Source organism: Pagrus pagrus (genome assembly GCF_965226575.1).
Source record: "Pagrus pagrus genome assembly, chromosome: 20".
NCBI classification, from domain to species: domain Eukaryota; kingdom Metazoa; phylum Chordata; class Actinopteri; order Spariformes; family Sparidae; genus Pagrus; species Pagrus pagrus.
Genome location: NC_140207.1, coordinates 24,250,676 through 24,259,555, shown reverse-complemented (window position 1 = coordinate 24,259,555; position 8,880 = coordinate 24,250,676).

Sequence of the window (8,880 nt, the reverse complement as noted above, 5' to 3'; positions counted from 1 at the left end):
AAGCAACATCTCAAGGCATCATTATAAGCTGAGTGAAGTTTCCGCATGCTTGCTTTTTCTGTAGTTTGACCACAAGTGTGCAGTATACAGTGGTGTACAGAGTGAACAGATCTGAACAGAGACATCTTCACTCCATCTGTACGCACACTAAACTGGAGTGGAAGGATGTTTGCTCTATCATGTCATCATCATCTATCATTTTGTTCTGTCCAACATATTCAACCTCATTAGTGACCTCAAGATTATTATCAGACAGTTTGAAGTTCTACGTGTATTTCTGTTGTAATTGTTGAAATGACTATCAGAACAGTCACTAATTACCTGTAGATCCAGGCTTATACTGGTGATAATGATTTAGACATTATTACAAAGGTTGCACTGCAGCGTCTTTCACTTTAATAGAGATGGATATGCATTTTGTTTTAACTAATATTTGGCTGGAGAAGATCTCAACCATTTGACTACATTTTTAAAGTGTGTGGTCAGCTCAATTAGACTTTTTCTTGTTTGTTTTTTTCCCCTTTTTGTTGTCATTGTTTTAGTTGGTACCCTGAGGAACTAAGAAATGCAAATAAAAATTAAAGTATTATGGTCAAAATAACATTAATAGTATTGTTTCCATGACTATTTATTGGATTTGTTCTGCACGGATGCGTATTCCTCAACAAACTTGTGATTAATCAGGTAACCACAGAACAACACAGTGAAATGATCAACACATTCCACAGGTTTTATGCGAGGCACTTCTCCACCTTGTTAATCCTTAATTATTACTGTTTGATCTTTTTTGTACTTTTGTAGGAATTGTTCCGAAGCAGCGTGTTGATCCAAACGATTGCCTCGGTCATGCCTCTGTGCTCTTGTGGTTGTAGACGCCCACATTGACAACAGACTTGACATTGTGACATTACTTGGAGGCCAGCGGATATTGCTTTGGGTTTGGCTATATTCGTTGTTTGTATGTGTAATTAATGTGAGCTCTTGTTCAGCCTGGAATGAGAACACAAACTCAGTCTCCTCTGAGTGTTCTGGAGAACGTGGTCACGGTGTTTGTTGTGAGATGATGTGTTTGGTTTATCTCCCATAGAGTAGCAGGGTTTTATTTTTCAGGATAAATGAGTGTCTGCTATCATAAAAAACAAACATGTCCATAAATGTGAATATTTTATCCCTCTAGCAAACAACAGTTGAGGTTTTGACGTGACCTTAGGCCTCCTCTGCTCCTGAAGACGTGACTAAACTTTTCATTCAGAGAGCACTGAACTCCTCCAGACTGCTCTTAATGAAAGGATGTGAAACTTTACACCGCTCTCACTGATTAAACTCTGGCTTTTCACACAGGTCGCTTCATTAATGTTGAACATATTGAGGCGGAAGAGGTTCCTAATTCCTTCCAGAGCTCCAGCACATAAAGACATACACACGCACAGACACACACACACACACAGTCAGTGGTTGTAGAGGTGTAGCCCATTAAAAGTATTTGTGAATGTGTATTCTCAGGCTGATTGTGATTTCCCCACAGCTGTGCAATGTACTGCTATGATGCTATTGTAGTAAAGTTTTATAATTATGCTCGAGCCACACACACACACACACACACACACACACACACACACACACACACACACACACACACAGTGTTCAGCTCATACACACATCCATCTGTCGTCTCTTTATTTTCTTTCATTCAGAGGGTTTTGAAACATTTTCTGAGGAAAAGAAAAAACTTTTAAGAACAGTGCAAACCACCTGAGCCACAGCTCACCTGTTACCTGTTGTCACCAGGATAGATACAGTACAATGAGCTCATATTCATATTCATATTCATTCATAATATCCTGCATGGATAAAGCTGAAAAATAATACAGTGATTGACTTAATCGCGTAATTTAAGCTTTGTTGGTCGTGACTTGGGACTTACTCGTGTTGACTTAGGACTTTTTGATCTTTAATTGGGACTTGTTGCCCTTGACATGGGACATGTTGGTCTCTACTTCAGACTTGTTCTCCTTAACTTGGGACTTATGCTTGTTGACTAAAGACTTCTTGGACTTGGGACTTGTTGGTCTTGACTTGAGACTTGACTTGGGAGTTCTCAGTGTTTACTTGGGGCTTGTTGGTTTTGAAAACAATGACTTTGCCCAATCTCACAGTCCAGTTCAATCCCACAGATTTTTTTACCATGTTACTGTCTCAGACACAAACATTCAGAGCGCCACTTCCCATTTTCCTCAGCAGTAGTTGTGATATGAATAGAACATATGGCATAGAGCCATAATCAATGTGAATAATAACACCTGTTGTTACCTGCCATTTCATTACAAAGTGGCTGCTGTGAAAAAGGTCTATATACTTACAGTTAAGCATGCATTAGCACATGGAGCGTTGTTTTTTGTGTTTCTACTAGACTGAGTCTGTCAAACCAAAGCAATGAGCTGAAACAGGCTGAAAGCTGTAGATTATACATATATATATATATATATATATATATATATTTATATAACTGGTAATAATCCTAAAGGCAAAACCTTTCACATTACAGTTATTTTCTGCATTGTATATATAAATCTAGGCATTACAGAAGCTCAGAACATATGAACTGTATGAACATCAGAGCCAGTCAGGTGCTGTGTTAGTCATACTGTGTTCTCTCATCAGTCGACTGTACAGTGGATCATGTCACAAGATCAGGTGTCTTTGTGAAATGTCATCGTGTTTTGAAGCAGCCTGTAAACACAGTGGGATTGAGTTAAAGTGTACCAGGCCTCCTCTGGCCTGCATCACAGACTTTGTTTCTGCATGGCTTTGTACTCCTGATCAATTCCAGGACATCCACAGCTGGGACTGAAATAATGATCAATGTGTTATTTTCAGCTCGCTGTGTTTGAGATGTTTCCTTCACTCAGTCTGTCTTTTTATCTGTTTTTGTTTCCCCTCGCTCTGACTTTGATCAGACTCATGAAGGGACACGCACGGCTCTTTCTCCAGGAGAAACACAACTGGAGCCTGTGTTTACACAGACTGGCCCTTTAGACGGGACTTTAGGAGCATATAGGGAGGAAACAGATCTGTATTATATGAACAGTTTATGAAGAGAGGATGCCAGAAAGGCCAACATCAGCAGTCATCAAGTCACATTATACAAATCAAGAATCAAAGAACACATTTCACTTCCCCCTTGTCTTGATGCATTTTATATAAAAATGTATTCATGGTTTTATGAAATCACAAGAGAGTGTGCATATGTTTGCATATGTAATTATAAACGCATCATTGTAGTTGCCTGATAAAAAATCTAAATATAGGATATCTAGAGCCCTTCTCTTTAATGAGATGCTCCTGATTTGGGATATTTGCCCCAAATTCTGGTAAATATGGTTATTTTCTGTTCCAATCGAAACTTAACTATGACATTGGCATGTAAAATCCTCAAAGGTCACACATTCTGTGTGCTTCTACATGAGCTGTGGCAGGTCCAGGGTCAGGTCCAGGTCCGTGTCCAGGTCCAGGTCCAGTCCCTTAACATGGTTTTCACCCGGTGAAGTGAAGCAGAGTTAAGTCTGCAGTGAAGTTAGGGTTAACCCTAAGGCAAATCTGTACCTTATTTATTTATTTGTTGATTTATTGTATTTGTTTGCTTACTAATTCTTCTCAATGTTGTGACTCTGATTCCAATTTCCTTTGCTCAAGTAGGTTCCTCTGTTTTTGCTTAGAGGCATATGAAATTATAATTCCTCTTGTATGCATTGGCAGTGTTCCATATCACGCCTCAGGAGATCAATTTAAAGTTGAAGTTGAGCTTTAATATATATTCTAAATTGTGGGTGATGTGTAATATATTAATTAAAATGCCAGGCTCCAGGACTGTGCAACATTTCTCTAGTTGGAGCTCCAAATTGAGAAAAGCAGGAGACAAGAGAACCACAGTGATATTAAGATGTTGCCACTGTCACATCTAACCTCCATGTGCTACCTGCTCATGTCCACCATATCTCTTTGAAATGACTCGCATTATCTTGCACTTTTATCGCTCCATTCGTTGTGTTTTCTGATTGCCACGAGGCTGAATCTGATTGGTGGTGACCTGAGAGGATGATGTGCAGATATTACTCAGGGCTGACAAAAACTACCCATCATCCTCTGCATGTGTTCTAGAAAACGTAACATATTAAAATATTACTTTCATAATCGTATTTACTACACAGACAGAGAAAGGCAAACAGTGCATCATAAGGGACAGAATGAAATACAGTCTATCACCAAACCATGTGCAAAAGGATACAGCCAGTCACACACAAGCACGTACAAACAGTCCCAGAAACAATCACACGCATTTAAAACATCTCCAAGTTAAAGGTTTTAATGTCCCATCATTCTATTAATGTGGTGACAAGTACTGACGGCAGACCGTCCAAGTTCAGTATTCACATGTGGATTAACACTTGTTAGCCAGTCCTGGAATATGCTCTGATGAACAGTGCTTTAAACCTGAGAAGAGCTGAGAAAGACTGAGGCAGCTTCAGTAGGACACATTTCGGTATTTTCAAATTTTTCATATAGTACATAGTGATGAGTACAGTATTTATTTTCTGTAATGAAACAGTCCACTGCATCAGGTTATTTTAAGTTTGAATGAGCAGTACAGGAGGACAGAACATGCTCATCTTTATTTTATCTTTATATTAATGAGACTTTTATCTGAGCAATTCAGAGATTAATCTGCATAAAAAATTATAAGTCTGCATTTGTGTAGTAATATTGTTGATATTGTTGTAAACAATAATGGACCAAGCCCAGAACCTTGTGGGACTGGTGGTTTATATGAGAGCCTCAGTACTGTATATACTGTCTTTGTTCTATCAGACATATATGCATGAAACTACTTCCTAGTATAATTATCCAAACCAAAACAGCATCATTGTTGCACTCAGTGGTAGATTGTTGGACCCAAAAGTGGACACAAGGCAGGATCAGGAGAGCAAAGTTATTTATTTGACTGAACACAGTTATTGCAGGTGAGGGTAGTGAGCTGGACAGGCGTGAGTCCCAGTCCGAGAGGTGGAAGGAGGAGGAGAGGTAGTTCACGGTGGCGCTGGTGGGCTGTGTGGCGTGTAGGTACTCAGGTGAGTGCGGGGCAGAGCTGTTTGCTGCAGAGGTGCAGAGAGCTGGGTTGCTGGAAACTGAGTCAAAGGTTGAGCGGGATCGCAGGTGATTACTTGAGACAGAACAAAACACAATTAGGTCTTGAAGGAAAAACACACAAAACACGAGTGCTAGAAGACAAACTAGGTTGAGCCATATACCACGTCTGCCTGACGAAATCCTCGGGCAGCAGGTAACATGGAGACCGGAGCTTATCAGCAGGTGCTGATTGCCAACCTGCTGCAGGTTTGTATACGTCAGCAGCTCCAGTGAGGGAAAGTCTCCGCCCAGCCTCTCCAAGCACCTCTGCAGGCAAAACAGAAAAAAACACACCAAGCACGAAAAACACAAAAATCCTCCACAGAATGTGAGATAGTGACAGAAGCTCATGGTAGAAGTCCCGCAGTGGTGAGGGATCCAGCATGAGAGCCAACGAGACCCACGAGCATTCCTCGGGACCGTACCCCTCCCAGTCAACCAGGCACTAGAACCATGACCCAGACGACAAACTTCCAGGATCTCACTGACGGTGTAGGCAGGGTCGACGTCAATGAGCTGGGTGGGTGACGGGGGTTTGGCCAGAGGGCTTCAAATGGACCCACAAAGCAGGAAGCCAGTTTGCGGGACTTCACTTGAAGAGGAAGGTCACGGGATGACAGCCACACTTTCTGTCCCGGTTGGTATTGGGGAGCGGGGATGCGGTGGCGGTCTGCCAACTGTTGACTCCGCTGGCTAGTATGGGTAATAGCCTCCCGAGCCGCCCTCCAAACCTCCGGACAACGGGCGATGTGAGCCTGGAAGGAGGGAACAGCGACGTCGCACTCCTGAAATCAGATTGAGAGCAGTATTTAAGCTATATGGGTACATGTCTGATTTGTTTTTAACCAATGTTTGACATTTTTTTTCAAAAGTGAGTAGTTGTCGCAGTTTCTGATGTGTGATGGTAGCTTGTTCCAGGACTGCGTTCCTCTTACAGAGACGACCATTTGACAAAATTTTGTTCTACGCCTCGGTACATTGCAATCACCTCTAGTTAAGGCTCTGGTTCTTTGTCATTCATTATTTTTTTTCTGAATGAATTCATTCAGTGGTGGGGGGGCAAGTGCATTTAAAACTTTAAAAATGAGGCAAACATCCATTAAGATCTGATAACTGTCCAGGTCAAGAATGTTAAACTTTTTTAAAACATTACAGTAATGAAAATGAAGAGGTTTCCTGTCCAAAATTTTAAGTGCCTTTTTGAAGAGAGACTTGATGGGTTTTATTATGCTTTCTGTTGTGTGTGTCCACGTTGTAAAACAATAATTTGATGTGGTACCAAAAGCCTTGCAAAAGGCCCGCCAGACCTGGGATGCAAACTGGGGACCTCGATCAGAAACTATGTCAGCGGGGAGACCATGGAAAATGTGGAGGGTGAGCAGGTCAGCAGTTTCAGAGGCAGATGGGAGCTTGACCAGGGGGACGTAGTGGACCATCTTGGAAAAACAGTCCACAATAGTTAGGATGACGGTGTGACCATTAGAGAGTGGAAATCCAGAGAGAGACGAAATGTACTGCGATGGGAGACCAGGGACGACTGGGGACAGGCAGGGGTCTGAGGAGATGCAGGGGCCTAAGGGTGCCATCCTTCTTACCCACAAAGAAGAAACCCACTCCAAGGGGAAAAGAGGAGGACCTGATTAAGCCTGAAGCCTTGGAGTTGTTAATATACTCCTCCATCGACTCTCTCTCAGGGCGTGACAGGTTGTACAGGCGGCTGGATGGGAGAGGTGCGCCAGGAAGTAGGTCAATCACACAATCGTAAGGGCGGTGAGGAGGCAAAGACTGGGCTCATTCCTTACTAAATACAGTGGCTAGATCATGATACATAGGCGGCACTAGAGACAAATCAGGAGGTTTGGAAAGGTGAGGTGTTGATACCTTTACTGCAGTGACGGCTGAGTGGAGACAGTTGGTGTAGCAGTAGGTGCTAGAAGTAGCGCTAGAAGACAAACTAGGTTGAGCCATATACCACGTCTGCCTGACGAAATCATCCGGCAGCAGGTAGCGTGGAGAGCGGGGCTTATTAGCAGGTGCTGATTGCCAACCTGCTGCAGGTGCGTGTAAGTCAGCAGCTCCAGGCACGAAAAACACAAAAATCCTCCACAGAATATGAGATCATGACAATCATTTGTTAAGTTAAATGCAATCTGTTGATTAAAATGCAATATTGACAAAGATTGTACATTTTGACTTGATTGATGTCACAGTAACTAGTTTAAATATACATTTTTATAAGTGATTTGACATTTTCATCTAGTGTGTTCCAAATGTTCTTGAATTCTTAAGGGATTTGGCAATGTCACTCTTCACTCTTCATGTCACTTTTCATGTCACTTTTCACTCTTCATGTCACTCTACACTCTTCATGTCACTCTCCATATCACTCTTCATGTCACTCTTCATGTCACTCTCCATATCACTCTTCATGTCACTCTTCACTCTTCATGTCACTCTCCATATCACTCTTCATGTCACTCTTAACTCTTCATGTCACTCTTCACTCTCCATATCACTCTTCATGTCACTCTTCACTCTTCATGTCACTCTTCACTATTCAGGTCTCTCTTCACGTCAATCTTCATGTCACTCTTCACTCTTCATGTCACTCTCGATATCACTCTTCATGTCACTCTTAACTCTTCATGTCACTCTTCACTCTCCATATCTTCATGTCACTCTCATATCACTCTTCATGTCACTCTTCACGTCAATCTTCATGTCACTCTTCACTCTTCATGTCACTCTTCATGTCACTCTTCACTCTTCATGTCACTCTTAACTCTTCATGTTACTCTTCACTCTCCATATCACTCTTCATGTCACTCTCATATCACTCTTCATGTCACTCTTCACTCTTCACGTCAATCTTCATGTCACTCTTCATGTCACTCTTCACTCTTCATGTCACTCTTCATGTCACTCTTCACTCTTCATGTCACTCTTAACTCTTCATGTTACTCTTCACTCTCCATATCACTCTTCATGTCACTCTCATATCACTCTTCATGTCACTCTTCACTCTTCACGTCAATCTTCATGTCACTCTTCACTCTTCATGTCACTCTTCATGTCACTCTTCACTCTTCATGTCACTCTTAACTCTTCATGTCACTCTTCACTCTCCATATCACTCTTCATGTCACTCTTCACGTCAATCTTCATGTCACTCTTCACTCTTCGTGTCACTCTTAACTCTTCATGTTACTCTTCACTCTCCATATCATTCTTCATGTCACTCTCATATCACTCTTCATGTCACTCTTCACTCTTCACGTCAATCTTCATGTCACTCTTCAATCTTCATGTCACCCTTCGTGTCACTCTTCACACTTCACGTCAATCTTCATGTCACTCTTCACGTCAATCTTCATGTCACCCTTCACTCTTCACGTCAATCTTCATGTCACCCTTCATGTCACTCTTCAATCTTCATGTCACCCTTCGTGTCACTCTTCACACTTCACGTCAATCTTCATGTCACTCTTCACGTCAATCTTCATGTCACCCTTCACTCTTCATGTCACTCTTCGTGTCACTCTTCACTCTTCATGTCACCCTTCGTGTCACTCTTCACACTTCACGTCAATCGTCATGTCACTCTTCACGTCAATCTTCATGTCACCCTTCACTCTTCATGTCACTTGTCATGTCACTCGTCACTCTTCATGTCACTTTTCATGTCACTCTTTATGC